The sequence below is a fragment of the Macrotis lagotis genome, chromosome 1 (genome assembly GCF_037893015.1).
Source record: "Macrotis lagotis isolate mMagLag1 chromosome 1, bilby.v1.9.chrom.fasta, whole genome shotgun sequence".
Lineage (NCBI taxonomy): Eukaryota > Metazoa > Chordata > Mammalia > Peramelemorphia > Peramelidae > Macrotis > Macrotis lagotis.
Window position 1 is genome coordinate 509,635,172 of NC_133658.1, and position 25,069 is coordinate 509,660,240.

Genomic DNA, 25,069 nt, shown 5'->3' on the forward strand with positions numbered 1-25,069 from the left:
TAGCTCCAGTAAGACTGGCCTGGGAAGTCACTCTTTCGGGGAGGAGGATGGAGAAGGAAAGCAGGAGGGGAGCTCAGTCTAGTGCACTATCTGGTTCTTGATTCTTGCTAAATGGTGGCTAATCTCTGTTGCTTCATTGCAGTCAATGTTCTCTAAGTCCGGCATCGTGGGGTAAAACCACTCACCCCACCCTAGGGTATAGTCCTGGTGTTTCTCTACAATGTGATGTCAGAAAGTCAACTAATATTTTTAGTGGGGGTGTGGTGAAGTGAAAACAGAATTCAGCACTGGAGATCAACTGGGTGGTGGTTTGAAGCAGAGTTGGGAAAATAATCAAAATCTGACTGCTCTGGTTCATCCTTGAATATTCCTATCCCATCATTTCTGACTCTTAGAAGTCAAGTCTTTCTTGAAGATTCAACTCAAAAACTGCCTTCTCCAAGAGATCTTTCCCATGGTCCCTGACTCCTCTCTCCTCCACCTGCTCTTGCCTCCCTTTCTAAGACTATCAAAAATACTCTATATGTATCTTGAATGCACATATTTAGAAAAAAATGACTCTCCCATAGAATGTAAGCCTCTTGAGGGTAGTGTTTCAGAGCTAGAGGTTTTTTACATTCTAATCTTAGTTCTTCAAATTATTTGACGAGCTTGGAAAAGGTATCTTCGTCTCTGTGAGCTTTTGCTTCCTCCTCATTTGCAAAATAACAATATATTAGAGTTGTGAGAAAAGCTCTTTGTAAATCTTAGAGGCATAAAATTGTGAGCTATTATTATGTGATCATGATGGAATAGTGGGAGTAAAACTGTCTTTGGAGTTAACACACATTAAAGTCTTGACACTGACACTTACTATCCAGGTAGCCCTGAGCTTAGTACTTAACTTCTCTGGACTTTACTCATGTATAGAATGGAGATAACAAATAATATTGGTACTACTTACCTCTCAACATGAGTGTGGGGGCAAATGCTTCTATATACTAGATGTGAGAGATGTTATCTTTTGTTTTGTTTTATTCTTTAGCCTAACCTTAGGTTTATACTGATCGCTTTGACAAATAGTTTCCTTTTACTGCATGTGAACCCACACTATTTTGGGGGCTCAATGACCTTTGATATGGTTGATTATGGTAAACTGCCACAATCTTTTAAAGGGAGTGGAGGCAATTGCACCATTACTATCTTGGAGAAAACCTGGAAACTAATAACTGACTCTGATACATTCCCTCTGATTATAAGTAATCTCTACCATAGCCATCCTCAATGTATCCTGGTTGTTGTAAGACCTAGTGAAATCTGTTATCCTATAACCATTCCCCTGATAATATCCAGTCTGCTTAGGGCAAGAAAAATACCTTTTCTATGTCTTAGATTTTTTTCATCTATAAAAAAGGGGGAATTGGGTTAGATGAGCTGAAATATCCAAGTCATCCATAACAACCCAGGAATCTGTGATGTGACTCCCTCATCCCTTGGGCAAGAGCTTCTTCTTTGTCCTCTCCATACATATCTTATGGGAATTTGAGAAGTCCAACTACTCATATATCCTTTACCAAAAATCCCTGTCTCTTTAACCTTAAGGAGGGATGCATCTGGAATAGAGAGATGAAGGTAAGTAATATTGGTATATAGTCAAATAAATAAAATCAACCATAGTGACCAGTGGTGAGGCAGTCAATAACTGTTTCATGTGAGGGGGCATCAAATCTTTTGTGGTGAAAATGAAAGAGCATTGAATTTGAAGTCAGAGGATCTGAGTTCAAATCCAACTATGAAACTTACTACTTATGACACCTTGGACTGCTCACTTAAATACTTTTGGCTTCAATTTAATCAATTGTAAAATAATGGGATAGGACTAGATGATCATTTCTCCCAACTCTAGATCTGTTATCCTATGACCTGAGTTTGAATCATGGCTCTGCTATTAACTATCAGTATTATCTTAGGAAAAGTCTTTTAATTTTTCTAGGCCTTAGTTTCTTTCTTTGTAAAATGTAGCAATTGGATTAAGATGACTTCTAAAATAACTTGCAGCTCTAAATTACTAATTAGGCAGAAAAGTCCAAATAAAAATTTTAAAATATTCTAATTATATATAATAGCTATTATTATTATTATTATTATTATTATTAATTATATATTCAGGAATGTGCAAGGTCTGACTCATATCAATTGAGAATTTAAGGGATAAGCTAACTACCTAACTGCAGAAGAGGTAACAAGTCTACCTAAACTCAACCATGTGATAAAGCCATGGTTTCAATGGAGCAGAAAGGAAATGAACAGATTTTTTTTTTGTTCTAATACTGGGAAAATATTTCTCCAAACATTATAATCCTGTCTTAGTCAGCAGAGACTTTTGCTGTGACTCTAGTTTTTTGACAAAGTTTTAGGAAAGCAAATTCAGTTGTTGCTGCTGATATCTGAAGCATGCTATCAGAAAACCCTGCATTTTGAGTTCTGAACTTCCCCATCTTTTTGAATTTTTTTTAAGTCAAAGCTTGACAATTTTGTGACAAACTAAGGGCTCTCTCCTATAATTTCTTGCTGTTGGAAAGGAGTAGGAGTTAGAGTTGTTCAACTCCAGTCAAACAAACCTGAACTAAATTCACAGAGGGGATAGGATAAAGAAGTCACACAAAGGTTAGTGTCACATCTAATGTCCCAGACCCAATATTAGATAATGCAGTAAATAATTAACTGGATCTGGAGACAAGGAGACCTGAGTTCAAATAATGCTTCAGATATATATATATATATATATATATATATATATATATATATACATATACATATACACACACACACACACACACACACACACACACACACACACACACACACACATATATATATATATACCAATTGTGTGATCTTAGACAAGTCACTTAAACTCAACCTGCCTCAATTTCCTCAACTATAAAATGGTAACACATTCACCACAAAATTGTTCTGAAGATCAAATTACATAAGTGCTTTAAAGCAGTTAGGACACTGCCTGGCACATAGTCAATTATTCATTTATCTTATTTTTTAAATTTACATTTGTATTTATTTACACATTGCTAAAATAGTCTTGTAATAGTAACCATAATCCATCCTTCCCCTACAAAAATAAAAAAAATCTCACAATAAATAAAGTTGAAAGAAAAGAAAAAAATATGCTTCAGTCTGTGTTCTGTTACCATCCGTTCTATCCATGGGATGGATCACATTCTTTATCATAAGTCCATCAGAAAAGTTGCTTCCATATTTTTTCTCACAGTTGCTATTGCTGATTGTAATTCCCTTCATCCATTCCTCCCCACTCCAATTTATTCTCTCTCTCTCTCCTGTGTGCTTTGGGGCAGTTGAGTGACTCAGAGGATAGAGCACTGGCTCTGGGGCCAGGAGGACCTGAGCCTAAATCACATCCCAAAAATTTAATAACCACCCAGTTACATGGTCCCAGGCAGGTCACCCAATCTCAGGACATTGCAAAATAATTCCCCCAAAAGTGTGTTTTATCTGACTACCCTCTCCTACAATCTTCCTTCTCCTCTATCACCTACACCCACCTTCATTCCCCTGTCCCCTTTCTCCCATCCCCTTCCTCTCCTTTTTCCTCTAGGCTAAAATATTTCTATGTCCCATTAAATATGTATGTTATTTCCACTGTGAGCCATTTCTGATGAGAATGAAGGCTCCCTCATTCCATCTCATCTTCTTTTCCACTCTATTGCAAAAACTTTTTTCATGACTCCTATTCTACCTCACCTTTCCCTTTCTCCCAGTACATTCCCTTTATGCCCATTGACTCCAACTTTACAATATATAATACCTTCATGTTCAGTTTCCTCCTGTGCCTTTTCTATATATACTATTTCTAACTGCTCTATTAAATGATAAGGTTCATATGAGTAATCAGTATCATCTTCCCATGCAGGAATACAAGTTGTTCAACATTATTAAATCCCTCATAATTAGTCCTTCTTGTCCACCCTCTCTATACTTCACCTGAGTCCTGTACTTGGAGATGAAACTTTCTGTTCATCTCTGGCCATTTCAACAGGAACATTTGAAACCCCCCCCCATTTTATTGAATATCCATCTTTTCCCCTGGAAGAGGATGCTCAGTTTTTCTGAGTGATTGATTCTCAGCTGTATTCCAAGCTCTTCTGCCTTCTGAAATATTATATTCCAAGCCCTACGAGCCCATAATGTAGATGCTGCTAAATCCTATATAATCCTGACTATAGAGCCACAATATTTGAATCATTTCTTTCTGGATGCTTGTAATATTTTCTTTTTGACTTGGGAGTTCTGGAATTTGGCTATAATATTCCTGGGGATTACTTTTTTAAATCTCTTTCAGAAGGAGATCTGTGAATTCTCTAAATTTCTATTTTCCTTTCTGCTTCTAGGATATTGGGGGAATTTTCCTGCAGAAACTCTTTTTTAAAAAAAATATTTATTTAAGGCAGTGGGTGAAGTGACTTGCCTAAGGCCACACAGCTGGGTAATTATTAAGTGTCTGAGATCAGATTTTAACTCAGGTCCTCCTGACTCCAGTGTTGGTGCTCTATCTACTGCATTACCTAGCTATTGTATAAATTCTTTAAAATGTAGTCAAGATTCTTTTCTTGATTATGACTTTCAGGTAGCCCAATAATTTTTAGCTCCTGTATCTATTTTTCCATATCAGTTGGTTTTCTGATGGGATATTTCATGTTTTCTTCTGTTTTTTTTCATTCGTTGTCTTATTGTTTCTTGATTCCTCACAAAGTTATCAGCTTCCTGGTGCCATTCTACATTTGAAGGAGTTGTTTTCTTCAGAGAGTTTTTCTTATCTCCTTTTCCATCTGACTATTTCTGCTTTTTAAGGTATTCTTTTCCTCATTAACTTTTTGGACTGCTTTTTCCATTTGACCTAAACTTTTTTTTTAACACATTGTTTTCTTTGGTATGTTTTTGTATCTCCTAGACCAAACTGCTGACTTGATTTTCATGTTTTTCCTGCATCTCAGTCATTTCTCTTCCTAAATTTTCCTCTACCTCCCCATTTGATTTTCAAAATATTTTTGAGCTCATCCATAGCTTGAGCCCAGTTCCTAATTTTTTGGGAGACTTTGGATACAGAAGTTTGGACTTTTTCATCTTCTGAGTGTGTGTTTTGATCCTCCATGGGATCAAAGTAATTGTCTATGGTCCTTTTTTTCTGTTTACTCATTTCCCCAGCCTATGTCCTGGTTTTGAGGTGCTTCTTGAGCTTTTGAGCTGTTATCAGGATACCCCCACAAGGATTTTAGTTCCTTCAAGATCTTATGAGAGACTCTGACTGTTCTCCTGCCTGTGTTTTGGTCTGTGGATGACCACAAGCCCTCCCCTCTGCCCTGGAGCTGTGAGGGTCCCTGCTCTGTGGCAATGGGATGGGGGGAGGCAGATTGAGATTGGGACCAGGGTCTGAATATAGACGAAGCCACAGAGTCCAGTCCCAGGGACAGTGGAGAGACCTTGACAGTCTTCCCCTATCCCTTTACTTTCCATGGGCTGAGCACTCTGGGAACAGTTGCCTGGTGGGTGGTTCTGCAGGCCCGCTTCCATTTCCCAGGATCCAGGCTGCACCAAGGGCTGTGACTGCCCTGAGGACCAAGCTGGCCTGGGCTCCATGCTCACTCTGGCAGAGGCTTCTCCACTGGTCTTCCAGGCTGTTCTTGGTGTTCCCTAGATAGACAGGTCTGGAAACTACTTCTGCTGCCATAAGCTGTCACCTTCAGGGACCCAGGTGCCCCAAAGCCCCTGGCTGTGCTGCCACTCCCTTTAACTCTGTGGAACAGAGCCTTCCCACCCTCTTCCAAGTTATGTTGGACTGGAGAATAGCCTCACTCGGTCTTTCTGTGGGTTCTGTCTCTCTAAAATTTAGTTAGAGTGATAATTTTAAGGTTTTTGGAATATTTTGGAAGAGAGCTTCTGAGAAATCCTGTCCTCATGCTGCCATCTTGGCTCTGCTCCCACATAGTCGATTTTTAATAAATACTTGATCCCTTCCTCTTTTCTGTTATTTAGATTATTATCATTACCACTTTTTAAATATATTATAGAACATATAATGTTCTTGTTTTAACATGGAAATCGCCTTATTCTATCAAAAGATGACTTGAAAGATGGATTGCAACCAAGGATTCATCTTTTCTCATTGTCTTCACCTTTTTATTATCTTGTATCTAATATAAGAGAGCTAAAAAAAAAAAAAGAAAACACATAGCTGTAGGTACTTTTCTTGGCCTTTCTAGAGGCCTGGAGATCAGAATACATTCAAAAGTTAAAGAATTTTCTGCAACCTAAGCTGCTTTTCATTCCACCCACAGAAAGGAAAATTCCAGGAGGTGGAATTTTAACCATTTGAACCACAGACAAATGTTGGGGGAAAATGAATGTTATCTTACAAATATAAAAATAAAACCATGGAAAACTTTCTGCTTTAAAAATATGACTGTAGGCAATTACAATTTATGATCAAGTGACTTTTTTACAGGCTATTGTCCAAAAGTATTATTTGCCTTTTGCAAAAGGATTCTTAATCTTCAGTCCATGGATGAAGTTTGTGGATAGATTTCAGGGATAGATAGTAGACTTAGCTAGGAATAAACACATTTATTTTTACCAACTGCAAAATGAAATTTAACATTTTTAAATTATATAATAATAATATTCTCAGAAGAAATCTATAAACTGCATAGATTACCAAAGGGGTCCATGATGCAAAACAGATTTTAAAAAAAACCTATGACCTATGCAGTGTTATATCTATTAATAGATGACATATTCTAGCTGTTTGACCTGAGAGGAACATCAGTTCTGAGCCATCTGGAGGCACTATGGAATCCTGGATAGAAAGTTAGTTTCAAAATCATAAGATCCTGGGTTCAAGTCTTTCCTCTGACATTTAGCTATGTAACCCTGGGAACTCTCTAAGACTAAATTGCAGAGGATGTGGTGACCTGTACTAGTAATGGTACCTTCTTCACTAGGTTTATCTTACATGAATAAAAATTATAGGCATGGTCTATCTCCTCTCCTCCCAAAAGGGAATAATAATAGCACCAACATCACAGAATCATTGTGAGGATCAAATACATATATACATCATATATAATATATATCTCCAAATATGTGTGTATTTGTGTGTGTGTGTATATATATAGTGCTTTCTTAACCTTAAAGATTTGTATAAATATGCACTGATATTATGATTATACTTACAAAGTCATGGTTTTTTTCAGATTTATGTCCATTGGGAAGGACGAAGTGGGAAACCCCAGTGAGACATTGAAACCAGAAACAGAGGACAATGGGAACAATGGGGAAAAGGTTCTGGAAAAGATCTGACATAGTAGCTGTACTATGCTAAGTCTTAACAGATGTTGGGTTCAGCCTTCAAAATAGATGCACATTAGAAATCCAGAGGTGGGGTAGCTCCAATAATATCAGATTCGTTAATGATTAATAAAATCTTTGAAAGATATTAAGCTTTGCCTACTTGAATTATGTGAAATATTTGGGTTCTCCTCAGATGCATGTACCAGCACAAACTTACAACCTACTTGAGCTTTCTTATTTGGATTAGCAATTAAAGGGTTTTTAATTTTTTCACCTTGACTGTCTCTTATATTGGATCAGAAAAGTTTGTATTGTCTTTCATGAGCCTCAGTGGCTAAACTTAGCTATTATTTAAAATGTATTTTGGTGAATACAGTGCTAAAATTGAAGTTAGGAAAACTTGGGTCTAACTCCAACACTTAATAACTGTGGAAACCTAGCAATAAGCTTAACTTTAACTAAACTGTTTATTCCATCCTCTGGGAAGAATTGTATCTATAGCTCTGATTTCAAAGTTGTTAACTAAATGGAAAAAATGTATGTAAAATATTTTGCTAGCTCTAAAAGTGAAAAAAAGTCTTATAGAAAGATCACTGTTCTCATTTTACTAAGTGGAATTCAGATATAAATCATCCTGGTACAAGTCACTATACTCTTTATTTGTCTTTTACATATAATGTTCTATGGATAAATATATAGTTGGATAAAATAAATATTTTCCCCAGTTATTTTAGGAAGTATTTGGATGTAAATTCATCCTCTTTAGGTTCACTGAAAACATCCATAGTACAATTTCCATTGCAAACAGGGTGATAGGGATGATAGGTATTCATACTATTCCCACATAAATTTGATCTTTTTCTGCTAAGTCTCCCCATTTTGAAAGCTTTTTGCACTGGGGAGCATGGAAATTATGCATATTTGTTATGACAATATGCATTACAAATATTATTCTTAAGTCTTTTATGGATCAATGCTATATCCAAAGTAATTGTGGGCAATAGTTTGGTCTTCAATAATATTCCAATTCCAGTACACTTAATTGGTTGAATTCTCAGTGATTTTTTGAAGTCTATATTTGTAGTATGTAAATTTGTCATCTGTCAGCCTCTGGAAGACAGCAACTTAAAAGTATAAGTCTAAATACTATGTCATATCTTATTAGATATTGGATAAATATTCAAGTTTGTAGGTTACAGTGATATGTTGCATGATTTCTATTGTTTCTTTTCATAATCTGCTTTGGTTGCTAAATTGGTGCTTATTTTGTATTGTTTATTATTTTGAAGTTATAATATTTTCCATAAATAAAATTTCACTTAGCCATTTGTTCGATGTTTTATTACTAATATGTTATTTATGAGTTCATATGAATTGCACTCAAAGGGGTCTTTTGATTCCATTATTGAACTTTAGCTATTTCATAGGTTCCATTCAGAGGTAAACTGCTTTCAGTTTTATTAGATAAGTGCAATGGAGGGTATGTGTTAACTACTTTTTCTATCATTAATGTCATTTGCATTACTTCTCCTTATTTTTGTGATAGAATTCAGATAGAAATGACTGAAGAACAAATCTCTATTCTGCTATTATTTCCATATATTATCTAGCAGACTATTGCAAAAGTGGGTAAAATGCATTTTCTAATGGAATAAGAAAAGAGAGATGTAAACTCATCTTCTATAGACTTACTAAAAGTACCATTGGAATAATCCCAACATCATTACAAAATCAGAGGAATGGTATATTCTCACCTGACTTTATTTTTTTCTACTAAGCTTCCAAATTTTGAATTTCCACTCCATGTTTTTTTAGGAATTATAATTATTAAGATATCCATTTAATATATATTATCTTTTAATTTTTATAGACCAATGTATTCAAGAAATTGGAGGAAATAATTCTGACTATCATGATTTTCCAGTTCCATTTTATTTTATCTATTATATTTCCAAAAGCAGTTCTGGGGTTTGTATTTGTCTCATGGGTATTTACTGACTGTTAATATTATTTGTTTTTAAAGATAAGACTCTGGTGTATAATAATTCTCGTTATTTGATGGTGATTTTCCAGACATCTGGCAGATGCTAAATTTTTGCAACCTGTAATGATATTTTGTACAGTTTCTGCCACTTTTTGCTCCTTAAGGCAGCTTTTATATACTTTCTGGTGACAAGGTGACCACCTGATCCTGAATTGCCATCACAGATCCTTATGTTTCTATAATAATATCTATACAACAGCAATTTGTTCAATGCTTCTTTGTTGACATATTGTTAAGTTCATGTAGATGTTGCCCATGGAGTACCTTTTACTGTCACTGGGTCTTAACTGTTTCATAAGATCCATCTGGAGATGAACTATTTTTGGTTACATTTGGCATATCTTGTGCCATATGAACCAGTGCCATATATCTGCTCTCAACTTTTACTATTCTTGTGAAGTGAGATCTGTTTGTTCTCAAAATATTTCTACAAACTTTTAACTTGTTTATCCTGTTGTTTGAGAACAACTATCTGTCAATTCTCTTTCTTTTTGATGAAAAAAGTACTAATATTTCTCTGGTTATATCAAGACTTGGGTTTTGTTAACATTTTAGGGAATTTTAGTTGGAAACATTTTGATTCAATTTTACTAGACCGAAGTATATATATATATATATATATATATATATATATATATATATATGTATATATATATATACATATATATATATATATATATTTACTTACAAAGTATATATTTTACTACACCCAAAGTATATATTAAGACTGTTATCTTGTATTAATTGCTTTATATGTGTCATTCTCATTATGCTTTGGTTCTTGTCCTTCGTTATTAAAGAAGACCAAAATGACATCACTATGTTTGAGATAAATTACAGTGTGTCTAACTGTGACTGATCAGCCCAATATGAGCTTGAATATAGAGAAAGAGAGAGAGAAAGAAAGGAGAAAGAGACAGAGACAGAGAAAGAGAGGAAAGTTACAGATGACTCAGTTTGCAATTCTAGGTGAATGGAATGCCTTCAACAGAAATATATAAGTCAGGAGCAGTCGATTTATGGATAAATATTATGAATTCTAATGTGGAAATGTTAGATTTGAGATGCCTACAATAGAATCAAATGGTAGTGAATGGTTCTGGTCCTTTGTTATCAAAGAAAACCAACATGACATCACTATGACTGAGACAAATTACAGTGTGTCTGACTGAGGCTGATCATACCAATATGAGCTCAGTAAACTCTATCACAGGTTGGGCACAAATAGTCCATGCAAACACCTGGGGTGGATACTCTAAATTTATGAATGTCACATTTCCTTTGAGTTGCTTCAATTCTACCTTCCTCATAGAGTGCAGCAGTTGAGGGCATGCCATACTGGGTGATCCTATGCTAATAACTCCCATGCTGTACAATTAATTCTAAAGGTCTTCAATGAGACTTTCAGAGCATCTCATATTGCTGCTTCTGACCCCCCTGTGAGTGCTTGCCCTATGTGAGTCTCTATAAAATAGTTTTTTTGGCAAGCATATGTCTGGCATTCTAACAATATGTCCAGTCCATTGTAGCTGTACTCTCTGTAGTAATGTTGGAATGCGAGGTAGTTTAGCTCAAGAAAGGACCTCAGTGGCATCTTCTGTCAGGTGATCTTCAGAGTCTTCCTAAGAAAATTTAAATGGAAGCAATTCATTTTCCTGACATGGCACTGATAGACTGTCCAGGTTTCACAGGCATATAGCAATGAGCTCAGCATAATGGTTCTGTAGACCTTCAATTGGTTAGTCAATCTAATATCTCTTCTCTCCCACACTTTCTTTTGGAGCCTTCCAAATACTGAGCTAGCTCTGGCAATGCCAATGTCAACCTCATTGTCAATGTGTACCTTCTTGGAAAGGACACTGCTAAGGTAAGTGAATTTGTCCACAGCACTCCTGTGTTCTCCATCTGCTGTAATTGATGGTTCCGCATATGGATGGCACTGATGATGGAGCACCTGTGTTTCCTTGGTGTTAATTGTTAGACCAAAATTAGCATAAGCAGCAGAGAATCGATCCATACTTTGTTGCATCTCAGGTTCAGTGGTTAAATTGAATGCAAGCAGAAGATCATGCACCAACACTTTGTCCACTTTGGTTTGTGCTTGTAGCTTTTACAAGTTGAAGAATATGCCATCAGTGTGGCAGCTAACCAGTGTGGTAGCCATGCTCATCCTCAGTGAAGGCATTTGATAACATGACAAAATATCATGCTAAAAAGCATGGGAACAAGGACACTTCCTTGTTTCACTCCATTGGTGATTGGGAAATCTCAAGAGCATCATCCATTATCCAGAACTTGGGCAAACATGCCATCATGAAATTGACATACAATACTGATGAACTTCTCCAGGCAACAAAATTTGGACATAATTTTCCATAAACCCTCATAACTGACAGTATCAAAAGTCTTGGTCAGATCTACAAATGTTGTATGCAGACCTCTATTCTGTTCGGGGCATTTTTCCTGGCAGCAAACACCAAATTGACTGTTCTTCAACCCTTTCTGAAGCCATACTGACTCTCAGGGAGGTGACCATCTTCCAGGTAAAGCATCAGCCTACTGAGGACTCTGGCAAGAACCTTACCAGATGATTAAAAGAGAAACACCCCTATGATTGTCACAGGGCAATCTATTCCCTTTACCTTTATAGAGATGGATGATGATGATATCCTTGAATTCTTCTGGAATAATTTCTTCAAGCCATATAACCTAGAAAATTTCAGTGAGTTCTTTGGAAGAGCACCTTGTAGATCTCAGCTGGAACAGAATCAGCACCAGGTGCTTTGCTACTTGAAAGGAGCCTAATGGCATTCAAAACATTTTCTTCAGTTGGAAGTTCAACTAGGTACTGATTGACTTCAACTTGAGGTAAATGATCAGTGGCTCCTGCATTGCTTGATTATGATCTGTTAAAAACACTATGAAAATGTTCAGCCTATCTCTCTAGGATCATGTCCCTTTCATTAATCAATGAGGATAAATCAACACTGAATAGATGAGATGCACCATAGGTCTTCGGCCCATAAATAGCCTTCAAAGCACTATAAAAGTACTTTGGTTTGTTATTGCACATAAAACTGAATTTCATCTGCCTTCTTACTGAGCCAAGTGTCATGCAGCTCTCTAAGTTTTGCTTGTACTTTACTTTTGATGGAATTAAATGCTGCTTTTCTTAGAAATGGATGAACTATCCTACTGGTAAATCCTGTGGAGTTTTTTTTTTTAAAGATTATATTTATTTATTTTGAGTTTTACAATTTCCTCCTAATCTTACTTCCCTTCCCCCTACCCCCCAAAGAAGACAATTTGTGAGTCTTTACATTGTTTCCATGATATACATTGAACCAAATTGAATGTGATGAGTGAGAAATCATATCCTTAAGGAAGAAACATAAAGTATAAGAGACAGCAAGATCAGACAATAAGATATCAGTTTTTTTTACTAAATAAAAGGTAATAGTCCTTGGTCTTTGTTCGAACTCCACAGTTCTTTCTCTGGATACAGATGCTATTCTCCATTGCAGAGAGACCCAAATTGTCCCTGATTGTTGCATGGATGGAATGAGTGAGGTTGATCATTGCTCCCATGTTGCTGATTGGGTGTACAGTGTTTTTCTGGTTCTGCTCATCTCATTCAGCATCAGTTCATGCAAATCCCTCCAGGCTTCCCTGAATTCCCATCCCTCCTGGTTTCTAATAGAACAATAGTGTTTCATGACGCACATATACCACAGTTTGCTAAGCCATTCCCGAATTGAAGGACATTTACTTGATTTCCAATTCTTTGCTACCACAAACAGGGCTGCTATGAATATTTTTGTACAGTGATGTTTTTACCCTTTTTCATCATCTCTTCAGGGTATAGACCTAGTAGTGGCATTGCTGGATTAAAGGGTATGCACATTTTTGTTGCCCTTTGGGCGTAGTTCCAAATTTCTCTCCAGAAAGGTTGGGTGAGTTCACAGCTCCACCAACAATGTAATTGTGTCTCAGATTTCTCACAACCCTTCCAACAATGACCATTAACCTTTCTGGTCATATTGGCCAATCTGAGAGGTGTGATGTGGTACATCAGAGGTGCTTTAATTTGCATTTCTCTAATAAGTAATGATTTAGAACAATTTTTCATATGACTATGGATTGCTTTGATCTCCTCATCTGTAAATTGCCTTTGCATATCCTTTGACCATTTGTCAATTGGGGAATAGCATTTTTTTAAAGAATTTGACTCAGTTCTCTGTATTTTTTAGAAATGAGTCCTTTGTAAGAAACATTAGTTGTAAAGATTGTTTCCAAGTTTACTATATTTATTTTGCTTTTGGTTACAGTGTTTTTGTCTGTGCAAGTTTTTTAATTTAATGTAATCAAAATCATCTAGTTTGTTTTTAGTGATGTTCTCCATCTCTTCCTTAGTCATAAACTGCTTCCTTTTCCATAGATCTGACAGGTAAACTAGTCCTTGATCCTCTAGTTGGCTTATAGCATTGTTTTTTATGTCTAAATCCTGTATCCATTTGGATCTTGTCTTGGTAAAGGGTGTGAGGTGTTGGTCTAATCTAAGTTTCTTCCATACTAAATTCCAATTTTCTCAGCAGTTTTCATAACACAGAGAGTTTTTATCCCAATAGCTGGATTCTTTGGGTTTATCAAACAGCAGATTAGTATAATCATTTCCTGCTATTGCACCTAGTCTATTCCACTGGTCCACCACTCTATTTCTTAACCAATACCAGACAGTTTTGATGACTGATGCTTTATAATATAATTTTAGTTCAGGTAGGGTTGTCACCTTCTTTTGCACTTTTTTTTCATTAAATAGCTGGAAATTCTTGACTTTTTATTTCTCCCTAGAAATTTATTTACAACTTTTTCTAACTCATTAAAGTAATTTTTTGGAATGTTGATTGGTAGGGCACTAAACAGGTAGTTTAGTTTTGGTAGAATTGCCATTTTATTTATATTAGCTTGACCTGTCCATGAGCAGTTAATGTTTGCACAGTTATTTAAATCTGATTTAATTTGTGTGAGAACTGTTTTATAATTGTCTTCAAAAAGTTTCTGAGTCTACCTTGGCAAATAGACTCCCAGGTATTTTATATTATCTGAGGTTACTTTGAATAGGATTTCTCTTTCTAGCTCTTCCTGCTGTATCTTGCTAATCATATATAGAAAAGTTGAGGATTTATGAAGGTTAATTTTATATCTTGCAACATTGTTAAAATTGCTAATTGTTTCTAGTAGTTTTTTTTTGATGATTTCTAGGTGTATCATCATGTCATCTTCAAAGAGTTCGAGTTTTGTCTCTTCCTTCCCAATTCTAATTCCTTCAATTTCTTTTTCTTCTCTAATTACTGAAGCTAACATTTCTATTACTATATTGAATAGTAGTGGTGATAATGAACATCCTTGTTTTATCCCTGATCTTATTGGGAATGCCTCTAGCTTCTCCTAATTGAATATAATGCTTGTTGATGGTTTCAGATAGACACTGCTTATTATTCTAAGGAACAGATCATTTATTCCTATACTCTCTAGGGTTTTTAGTAAGAATGGATGCTGTATTTTGTCAAAAGCTTTTTCAGCATCTATTGATAGGATCATATGATTTCTGATAGGTTTGTTGAGCCAACCCTGCATTCCTGGGAGAAATCCTACTGGTCAAAATGTATTATCCTAGTGATAACTTGTTGTAATTGTTTTGCTGAGATTTTATTTAAGATTTTTGCATCTATATTCATCAGGGAGATAGGTCTATAATGTTCTTTCTCTGTTTTAACTCTTCCTGGTTTAGGTATCAGCACCATATTGGTTTCATAGAAAGTGTTAGGCAAAGTTCCATCCTCCCCTATTTTTCCAGAGAGTTTATATAGAATTGGAACCAATTGTTCCTTAAATGTTTGATAGAATTCACTTGTGAATCTATCAGGCCCTGGAGATTTTTTCTTAGGGAGTTCAATGATTGCTTGTTGAATTTCTTTTTCTGAGATAGGGTTGTTTAGGTATTTAATCTCCTCTCCATTTAACCTGGGCCACTTATATGTTTGTAAATATTTGTCCATTTTACTTAGATTGTCAAATTTATTGGCATACAGTTGGACAAAATAATTCAGAATTATTACTTTAATTTCCTCCTCATTGATGGTGAGTTCTCCTTTTTCATTAATGATACCAGAAATTTGGTTTTCTTCTTTCTTTCTTCCTTCCTTCCTTCCTTCCTTCCTTCCTTCCTTCCTTTCTTTCTTTCTTTCTTTCTTTCTTTCTTTCTTTCTTTCTTTCTTTCTATCAAATTGACCAGGGTTTATCAATTTTATTGGTGTTTTTCATGAAACCAACTCTTGGTTTTATTTATTAATTCAATATTTTGTTGGCTTTCAATTTATTAATTTCTCCTTTTATTTTTAGAATTTTTAATTTGATATTTAATTGGGGATTTTTAATTTGTTCTTTTTCTAATTTTGTTTTAGGTTTTTGCAAGGCCAATGGGGTCAAGTGGCTTGCCTGAGGTCACACAACTAGGGACTTATTAAGTGTCTGAGGCTGGATTTGAACTCAGGAACTCTTGACTCCAAGGCCAGTGCTCTATCCACTGTGCAACCTAGCCATCCCTTTCTAATTTTTTTAGTTGCATATTTAGTTCATTGATTTCCTCTTTCTCTAATTTATTCATGCAAGCATTTAAAGATATAATGCATCCCGTGTCAACTGCTTTGAGTAAATCCCTTAGGTTTTGGTATGTTGTTTCATTATTGTCATTATGTAGGATAAAATAATTGTTTCAGTAATTTGTTGTTTGATACACTCAATCTTTAAAATGAGTTTATTCAGTTTCCAATTAGTTCTGGTCTGTATTTCCCTGGCCCAATAGTGCATATGATTTTTATTGCATTGTGATCTCAGAAAGATGTATTCACTATTTCTGCCTTTCTGCAGCTGATCATTAGGTTTTATGCCATAGTACATAGTCAATTGTTGTACAAGTGTCATGTACTGCAGAAAAAAGGTATATTCATTTCTATCTCCATTCAATTGCCTCCATAAGTCTGTCATATCTAGTTTTCTAACAATCTGTTTACCTCCTTAACTTCTTTCTTGTTTATTTTATGATTTGATTTATCTAGATCTGAGAGTGGGAGGTTGAGGTCTCCCATTAGTATACTTTTGCTGTCTATGTCTTCTTGTAGTTTTTTCTCCTCTAGGAATTTGGATGTTATCCCATTGGGTGCATATATATTCAGTATTGAAATCACTTTTTTGTCTATGGTACTTTTTAAGTGGATATAGTTTCCTTCCTTATCTCTTTTAACACAATTTATTTTTGCAGCTGCTTTGTCTGAGATATGGATTGCTACCCCTGCTTTTTTTTCACTTCAGCAAAATATATTTTGCTCCAACCTTTTATCTTTATTCTATATGTATCTCTCTGTTTCAAATGAGTTTCTTGTACACAGCATATTGTAGGATTCTGTTTTTTAATCCATTCTGCTATTTGCTTACTTTTTAAGGGAGAGTTCATCCCATTCACATTCAAAGTTATAATTACTAAGTCTTTATTGCCCTCCATGCTATCTTTCCTCTGTTTGTATTTTCCCTTCCCCCCTTTATCCATATTCCCCAGCATTTTGTTTCTGAATACCACCCCCTTCAGTGTGCTTGCCTTCCTATATCCACCTGCCTCCCCTGTCTTTCTCCTTTCCCTTTTTTCCCTTTTCCCTTCCTTTCCTTCTGTTAGTTCCCTCTTTTTCACCCCCTACCTGTCTCTGTCCCCCTTCCCTTTTCCTCTTTTAATACTTGCAAGGTAAGATTTTTTAAGTTAACTGTGTGTGTGTGTGTGTGTGTGTGTGTGTAAGTTAACTTTAAGCCAAGTCAGATGAGAGGAAGATTCAGGTGTTTCTCATCTCCTCCCTTCTTCCCCTCTATTACTATAGGTCTTTTGCACCTCTTAATGAAATGAGATTTGCCCTCATTCAATCCCCTCCCTCCTTCCATCTCCTTCCTGTCCCCCTTTTAAAGGAAGATGTGTTTTTAAATATTTCTGAGTCATAGAAAATTCTGAGTATCCATCACTTCTAGCTAAGTATATTTATTCAGTTACAATTTTTGAGAGTTATTAGGGTCTTTTTCCCAAGTAGGGATGAGGCCAGTTTCATCCCATTGGGTAGCAGTCTCATGGATAAGTCATGAGTATCCATCATTTCTGGTATATTCTCTCTGATAGAGTTACAATTCTTAAGAGTTATGAGACTCTTTTTCCCATGCTGGGATATAGTCAGTTTCATCTTATTGGATAGCAGTTCTCCCACACACACACACCTTTTTTTTTAAACCTTTTCCTGTGTCTCTTGAACCACCTGTTTGATGTACACATTTTCCATTTAAATTCTGGTCTTTTCATCAGGAATTTTTGGAATTCATCCATTTCATTAAATGTCCATCTTTTCCCCTGAAAAAGAAGGTTCAGCTTTGTGGGACAGTGGATTCTTGGCTGCATTCCAAGCTCCCTTGCTCTTCAGAATATCTCATTCCAGGCCCTTTGATCACTTAATGTTGATGCACTCTGGTTCTGTGTAATCCTTACTGTGGCCCCTTAGTATTTAAATTGTTTCTTTCTGGCTGCTTGCAGGATTTTCTCTTTTATCTGACAGTTCTGGAATTTGGCCACAACATTCCTTGGTGTTTTCATTTTAGGATCTCTTTCTGGAGGGGATCAATGTATTCTTTCAATAAGTATTTTGCCCTCCAGTTCAATGATATCAGAACAATTTTCCATCACTAGATCCTGTAATATTAAGGCAAGGCTTTTTTTCTCTTCAATGTTTTCAGGAAGTTACACAGTTCTCATGTTTCCCCTCCTCAATCTATTCTCAAATTCAGTGGTTTTGCTGGTGAGTTATTTTACATTTTCTTCTATTTTTTTTATTTTTTGGTTTTGTTTAACAGGTTCTTGCTGTCTCATGAAGTCATTAGTTTCCAGAGACTCCATTGTTTTTTTTAGAGAGGAGTTTTCTTCATTTACCTTTTGCAACTACTTTTCCAATTGGTCAATTCTGTTTTTGAAAGAGCTTTCCATTTGATCAATTGAGGTTTTGAGAGAATTATTCTCATTTTGTATTTGTCCAATTGTATTTTTCAAAATGATCTGTTTTCTTGTTGCAAGGTGTTCATCTTCTCTTGGGTTTCTTTTCTCAAATTTTCCAATTGAGTTTTAAACTCCTTCCCTATTTCTTCAAAGAAGTCTTTGTGTGCTGGAGACCAGATCATATTCTATTCAGAGGTTCTAGGTCTCTCTGAGTTAGGGTCTTTTCCTTCCAAGAATTTTTCTATGGATCCACCTTTCCACTGACCTTTCTTCATTTTGCTAAGACCTTGAGTTGGGGAGGGGCTGGTTCACAGAGGTTTGGTGTTGGGATCCCTAGAGGCTTTACTCACTGAGTGCAATATCTCTAGCTTGCCAGGAGGGGGTGATAGAGGATTTCCTCATAGTGTAATTTCTCCAGTTGGCCAGTAGGGCGTGCTTGTTGCTTTCTCTGGAGTGTCTGTGACCTAGATTGAGGCTTTCTCCTTTGGCCTGGAGGGGGTGATTGAAACTGTTAAATATTTTTGTCTTTAATCAATGGTGGGCTATACCCTGGGGTGAGGTCATCCCTCTCCCTATTTTCAGGTGAGTTGGTTCGGCTCACACACCTGTGCCTGGGGTAGAAGGTCTGTAACTGTGTTTGATCTTGGAAGAGGCTTCAGCTGAAATGGGGGTGTGGACTCTGAGTTCCTCCTGACCAGACGAGCCCAGGGTTGATGTCCACAGCTCTCCTGCACTAGAACTCTCCCCCCCAGCCCTGTTGGCAAGCTCCAGATGGTCAGTGCCAACACCAATGTCTCTGTTCCATAGATGACCCACGACCCCAGGGTAGACCAGTCTCTCTAGCCCCACTGATCAAGCACATTAGACTCTCAGGCCCTCAAGGGCTCCAACTCCACCATCAGGCTGATCCCCAGCTGATCTGCCCCCTGTGCCCAGACTCACCCACGACTGTGAAAGATAAATCCTGAGGTAGATGTTCTTTCTCCTGGATTTTCTTTATGGGTTTTGTTGATGGGATTTCTGTTAGGAGGTCTGTTTCATATCATATATGGGGAAAGATCAGGAGATTTTGGAACTGTGCCTGTTTCTCTCCACCATCTTGGTCTGAAGTCTGGAGTTCTTGTTTTTCATTTAGCAGCTTCTGTATTTCCCCATTGTTTTTATCAAACCAGTCTTAATGTTTGTGAGTGTTCTGGCCCAGGTAAGAAAATGCAGTGCTGTACACCAGATCTCTGAAAGCTGCCCAATCTTTTTCTGCTCCACTATTGTCAACTATGTTCTGGCTCAGTTTTCCCTCCAAGTTAGAAACAAACTGTTTCCGCTCAGAGAGACCCTCTAATCTCTTGACATTAATTCTTCTAGGAGTAATTTTGGGGCAGGGGATGACTCTGATCAGTCCAGCACTCTGCACCACACATTCCCTTTGTCACTCTCACATCCTGTCAATCTCTCCTCCTTTCAATCACATAGTCTAATAAATACCAATATTTGCTATGAGGGTACATACAGGAAGTTTTGTTGTATTTAGATAAATGGAAGACAGTGTTTGTGATGAGAAGGTCATGAGATGACCAAGTCTTCAGTAGTAGGTGACCATTGCTCCATTGCTGTTGCTGATTCCAACTCCATTCCTCCCAAGGACTCCCACCAATATCTGATCATCTAAGGCTACTCTAGCAATAAAGTAGTCCAGAATTATGAGCTTATTCTTCTTTGGTACATTGGTGATAAAGGTCTCCAGGTCTTCATAAAATTTTTCTTTAACTTCATTGTTTGTCATGATGGGAGCATAATCACTGATAATGGTGGCATGGAATTTCCCTGGAAGTGGCTTGATCACTCCTTTTGGTATGCATTTAAGAATGTTGACTATATTATTTTGATTTCAAAACCTACCCCAGTTTCATGGTATTCCCTTTCACTGTGACCACTCCAGAAAAAGGTATATCCAGTTCTGACTTCGATCAGCTGACCTTAATTTGCCAGTCTTGCTTCACTCAGGGCTGTTTGAATATGATACCTGCTGAGTCTTCTCACAACTAGAGCTGTTTGTCTTTTAGGTCTACTGTATCTTGTGCTGTCTATGAATATGCACATGTTCCATGCACCAATGGGTGGAATCTTCTTTGAAGAAGTTTTTGTAGATTTTTTTGTGTCTTGACCACACTGTGGGATCTCCACCAGCTGTGGTAATCAGGCCAGGATAGGGTAGGCAGACAAATTTTAGGGTACCTTTTCCAACCCCTTCCATGCTTCAGGAGGTGAGCAATGCAGTCCTTAAAAGGGCTGCTTAGTCACTCAGAGGGCTACCGAATCTCACTGCTTCTTTCAGTGAGGAAATAACCTTTGACTGGGCCACCTTTGTGCAGAGTTATGGACTACAGCACCCAGTGTATCACCACAGGACTTTGAGGAATGGTTAAATATGGGTGATGTCTTTTGATGCATGTGTAGATTGGATTTAAGTGAGGTAGAGCTGCATGAAGTCATCTATCTCATTCTCTCTTCCAAAGTCATCATGATCCAGTGTGGCAAGACAGAGTCAAAACAACTGGTGATGGTTCTACATGCAATGGATGACTTTGGCATCTCCAATATCTAACCAAGCTCTAAGCGCTCCTTAGTACCTACTTCAGTTGACTTCATGGCCATTAGAGCAAAGTGTTCTTATCCATGCATTCTATCAGTGGAAAACTTCATATGCTTGGGGTAGACACTTCCCTCAGCTCAACAATGAGTTTGAGACTCCCTCAGTTATCCTCAACCTAGTTTAGCCTGCCTGCTGAAACAGTTTACCAGGGTGGGGCTGCTGCATATGCAACAGCTCTTGGAGCCACTGTGAAAGGTGACTCAGATGGACATCAAAGGTGGAAAGCACCTGAAAAGGGCTTGGCAGCCTTCACAACAAAACTACTACTCTTCCTTGAACACATCCTACAATTTAGGATGTCAGTCAGTCTCTGAACATTACTAAACTTCAGATTTCTTCTTGTTGGCTTGTGTTCAACTGTCTTTCCTAAAGGCAACAAAGTCAATTTGATTTCTGAATTCAAACTGAGTACCTTCAAGAGACAGTAATCATTAGTTGTATACTGGTGCAAAGTTGGTGAGAATTTGGATGAGGAGAGAATTTTGCCTTACTTCCTTCTTTGAGGGAGAACACACATGGTTCCAGAACCTCTTTTGGGAGAGATTAAAGTAGATGGGGGGAAAAACTGTGGGAAGCATTACATATGTCGAGGAGCTGGCACCATGACTTATCCTGATTGCCAACTTGCCTCTCTAGAGACTTAGGGGAATTTTTTCTTGAATGGCAGTGGGGTCTCTCTCTCAATTTAACAGGATGTATCATTCCCACTGGGAGAGCTCATTCATTCTCTGTATTGCCTGGCATATTCTAATCTATATAACTTCTCTGAATTCTATTTGCTCTCTGCTTTGATTATTAAATTTATTTGCTATTCACTGGTTGAGGTGGTCTTTTGGGTAACTGACCTGTGGTGAAAAGGGAGTAAGGCTTTGATTATAATCCTAGCACACTTCTTCTCTTTAAAAGGATAACAACAAAGAGAGCATTTTGAATCTAAATAAAACCATTCCTCCTACTCCAGCAATTTTGGTGATTATGAAGTAGATATAAGTCTTGTCCTGTTCTCTCTCTCTTTCTCTCTCTCTCTCTCTCTCTCTCTCTCTCTCTCTCTCTCTCTCTCTCTCAGGAATAGAGCGGTTGGCCTTGTGGTCTCAATCTTCTCTTCCCCTTTAGCCTAGGATCAAAATCTTCTTCAAAGTTGATAGATTGTTTCTATCATGTCTAACTCTTTATGACCCCATTTGGGATTTTCTTGCCAAAGATACTGAAGTGGTTTCCCAGTTTCTTCTCCAGCTCATTTTACAGATGAGAAAAGTAAGGCATATATGGTTAAATGACTTGCCCAGGGTTACTCAACTATTGAACTCATGGAGATGAATCTTTGTAATTCCCAGTCCAGTAATCTATTCACTGTGCCATCTTGAGTGGGCAGGAGTGGGGTGGATGAAATTTCAGAGATATCTATTCATATATCTCTATGAGCACATTTAAACCTAGTCTATGGGCATAATCTATATAGGCAGCACTCACAAATATACTTATAATTAAAAGTTTGTTTTCATGATTTCCTCTTTGACCTGAAGTAAATTTTTTCTTTTAAAGTGATAGAATAGATTCTATATTGAGCAAAAGCATAACATATATTATATTGTTTCCCTAGAAGATGTCATATATTATAATCAATTGTTCTTGACTTTATTATGTTGATGATGTGTAGAGGATCATCTTTTTTTTTAGATTTTTCAAGGCAATGGGGTTAAATGGCTTGCCCAAGGCCACACAGCTAGGTAATTATTAAGTGTCTGAGGCCGGATTTGAACTCAGGTACTTCTGACTCCAAGGCTGGTGCTCTATCTACTGCACCACCTAGCCGCTCTGAGGATCATCTTTTTTTGTGGACATCAAATACTCTAACATCCTAATTCTACTGGGATCAGTTTTATTTATTTTTATATGACTAAGCAGACAATTCTCTAAGGCTGAAAGTTGCATAGAAGGTGCCACTCTGTGTTGGCAGAGAAAGAACCTCCAGATACTGAGGAAATCATAGGTCTGGTTTCCTCCTTCTGTCCTACAAACCAATGTCTCATCTGTGTGGAACTAAATCAAGGGCTTGAATATAAGTCAATAAAGGTAAAAAGCCTTTTAGGAAAATTTATTCAATAATCACTAAATTGATCCTTATTCTTTATTCCTAGGACATTTCAGCATACCTTTTTGACCAATGAAGTTTTTCCTTCTAATTACATATACATATTTTAGTGAAACAAGCTATGAATACTTTGCATAAGGTATGTAAACATCTAGTTGACCTCTTTAGGAGTTTCTAGTATTCTCTTTTGGAAATAAAGATACTGATACTATTCCACTGTTAAGAGAAATGGATCAGGATTGTATTGGAGTCATTTTATAAAGTGCTATGCTAGCAATTTGGACTTGATTATAGTGCTTGGACCAAAAATTATAAGTCTTTAAACAGATTTTTTTATTTTACAGTTTTGCCTTCCATTTTTTTTTCAAAATAGGAATAATGGAATATGACCTGATTCTATTTAATTGGCTTTTGAACCTGAGACCATGATTAAGATGAACATCTGAAATTCTAGGACCCACACAAGTTGGACCAGAGAGAAAGCATTTTCTAGGAACATTTTCATTAAACAAGAATGAAAGTCAGAGGTTTGAAAATGATTAGATACCTTCATAGTTCCATTAATAAGCAATGCCAGTTGGGATGCTATTCCTATGATGTACCGGGAAACTTTGGGGAAGCTAATTTATTTGGGCTCAGGAGGAGATGGTTACAGGCTTGAGAGGAAAGTCAGACTTGAAATTGTATTGTCTAGAATGCCATGGTGCCTCCTTGATATGGGAGGGAAACCATATTCAAAAGGCCCAGGGTTTCCACCGTATCTAGACCATCACAATTCATATCAAATCAGGCCATGGGGTGAGATGACTCTGGAAAAGACAGTAAGAAGGATGTCTTTGTACAACATTCCCCTCCCTATAATAAACATAGTGTGCAAATTATGCCTATATATATATATATATATATATATATATATATATATATAATGCCATGGTCCTCTTTGATTATGAAGGAAAGCTACTACAGTTTTGCAGATTAGCCAAAGTTTCAGCAACCTTTGATATAACTATTTTGCTGTCCATTATCTTAATGGCATATAAATTTTTTTTATTTGATCCAACTTGTACTTTCATTTTACTAGACTCCTTTAAATATAGAAACTTCCCTTTATCCTTCAAGAGTTATATATCTTCTATTTTTTTCTTTGCAAGCTTCTATATCAGAATTTTTAAACTTTATTGCATATGTAATGAACCCCCTTGGCATCTGGTGAAACCTGAAGGATCCCTTCTCAGAATCATACATATTTTTTTAAGTACATAATCAAAGAAAATGCCAAAATTCATTTAGATGTTGTATATAAGGGGCGGCTAGGTGGCGTAGTGGATAAAGCACAGGCCCTGGAGTCAGGAGTACCTGGGTTCAAATCTGGTCTCAGACACTTAATAATTACCTAGCCGTGTGGCCTTGGGCAAGCCACTTAACCCCGTTTGCCTTGCAAAAAAAAACCTAAAAAAAAAGATGTTGTATATATAAAGATGTGGCTTTTTTCCTCATCAAAATTCATAGGTATCTGTGGACTCCATCTTAAGAATCCTCGATTCATAATCTTCAGACTGTCATTTGATTGATATGGAATTAGGGGGGTTTCTAGTTTTACTCCTTGTATTGCCTTACAATCTTTGCTTTCACTTTCAAATGCTGATTAAGATATCAAATATTTCTGTTATACTTTTTTTATCTGATTTTTTATGTTTCTTTTATAGTATCATAAAAAAACTTTTAAAAATATTTTTTGCCAAACACTATGTATTCATTCATATTAGTTACAGAATATTCAAAGTTCATATCCATATTTTACATGATCATCAGATGAATCTTTGTCTCAGCTCCCAATGAACTAGC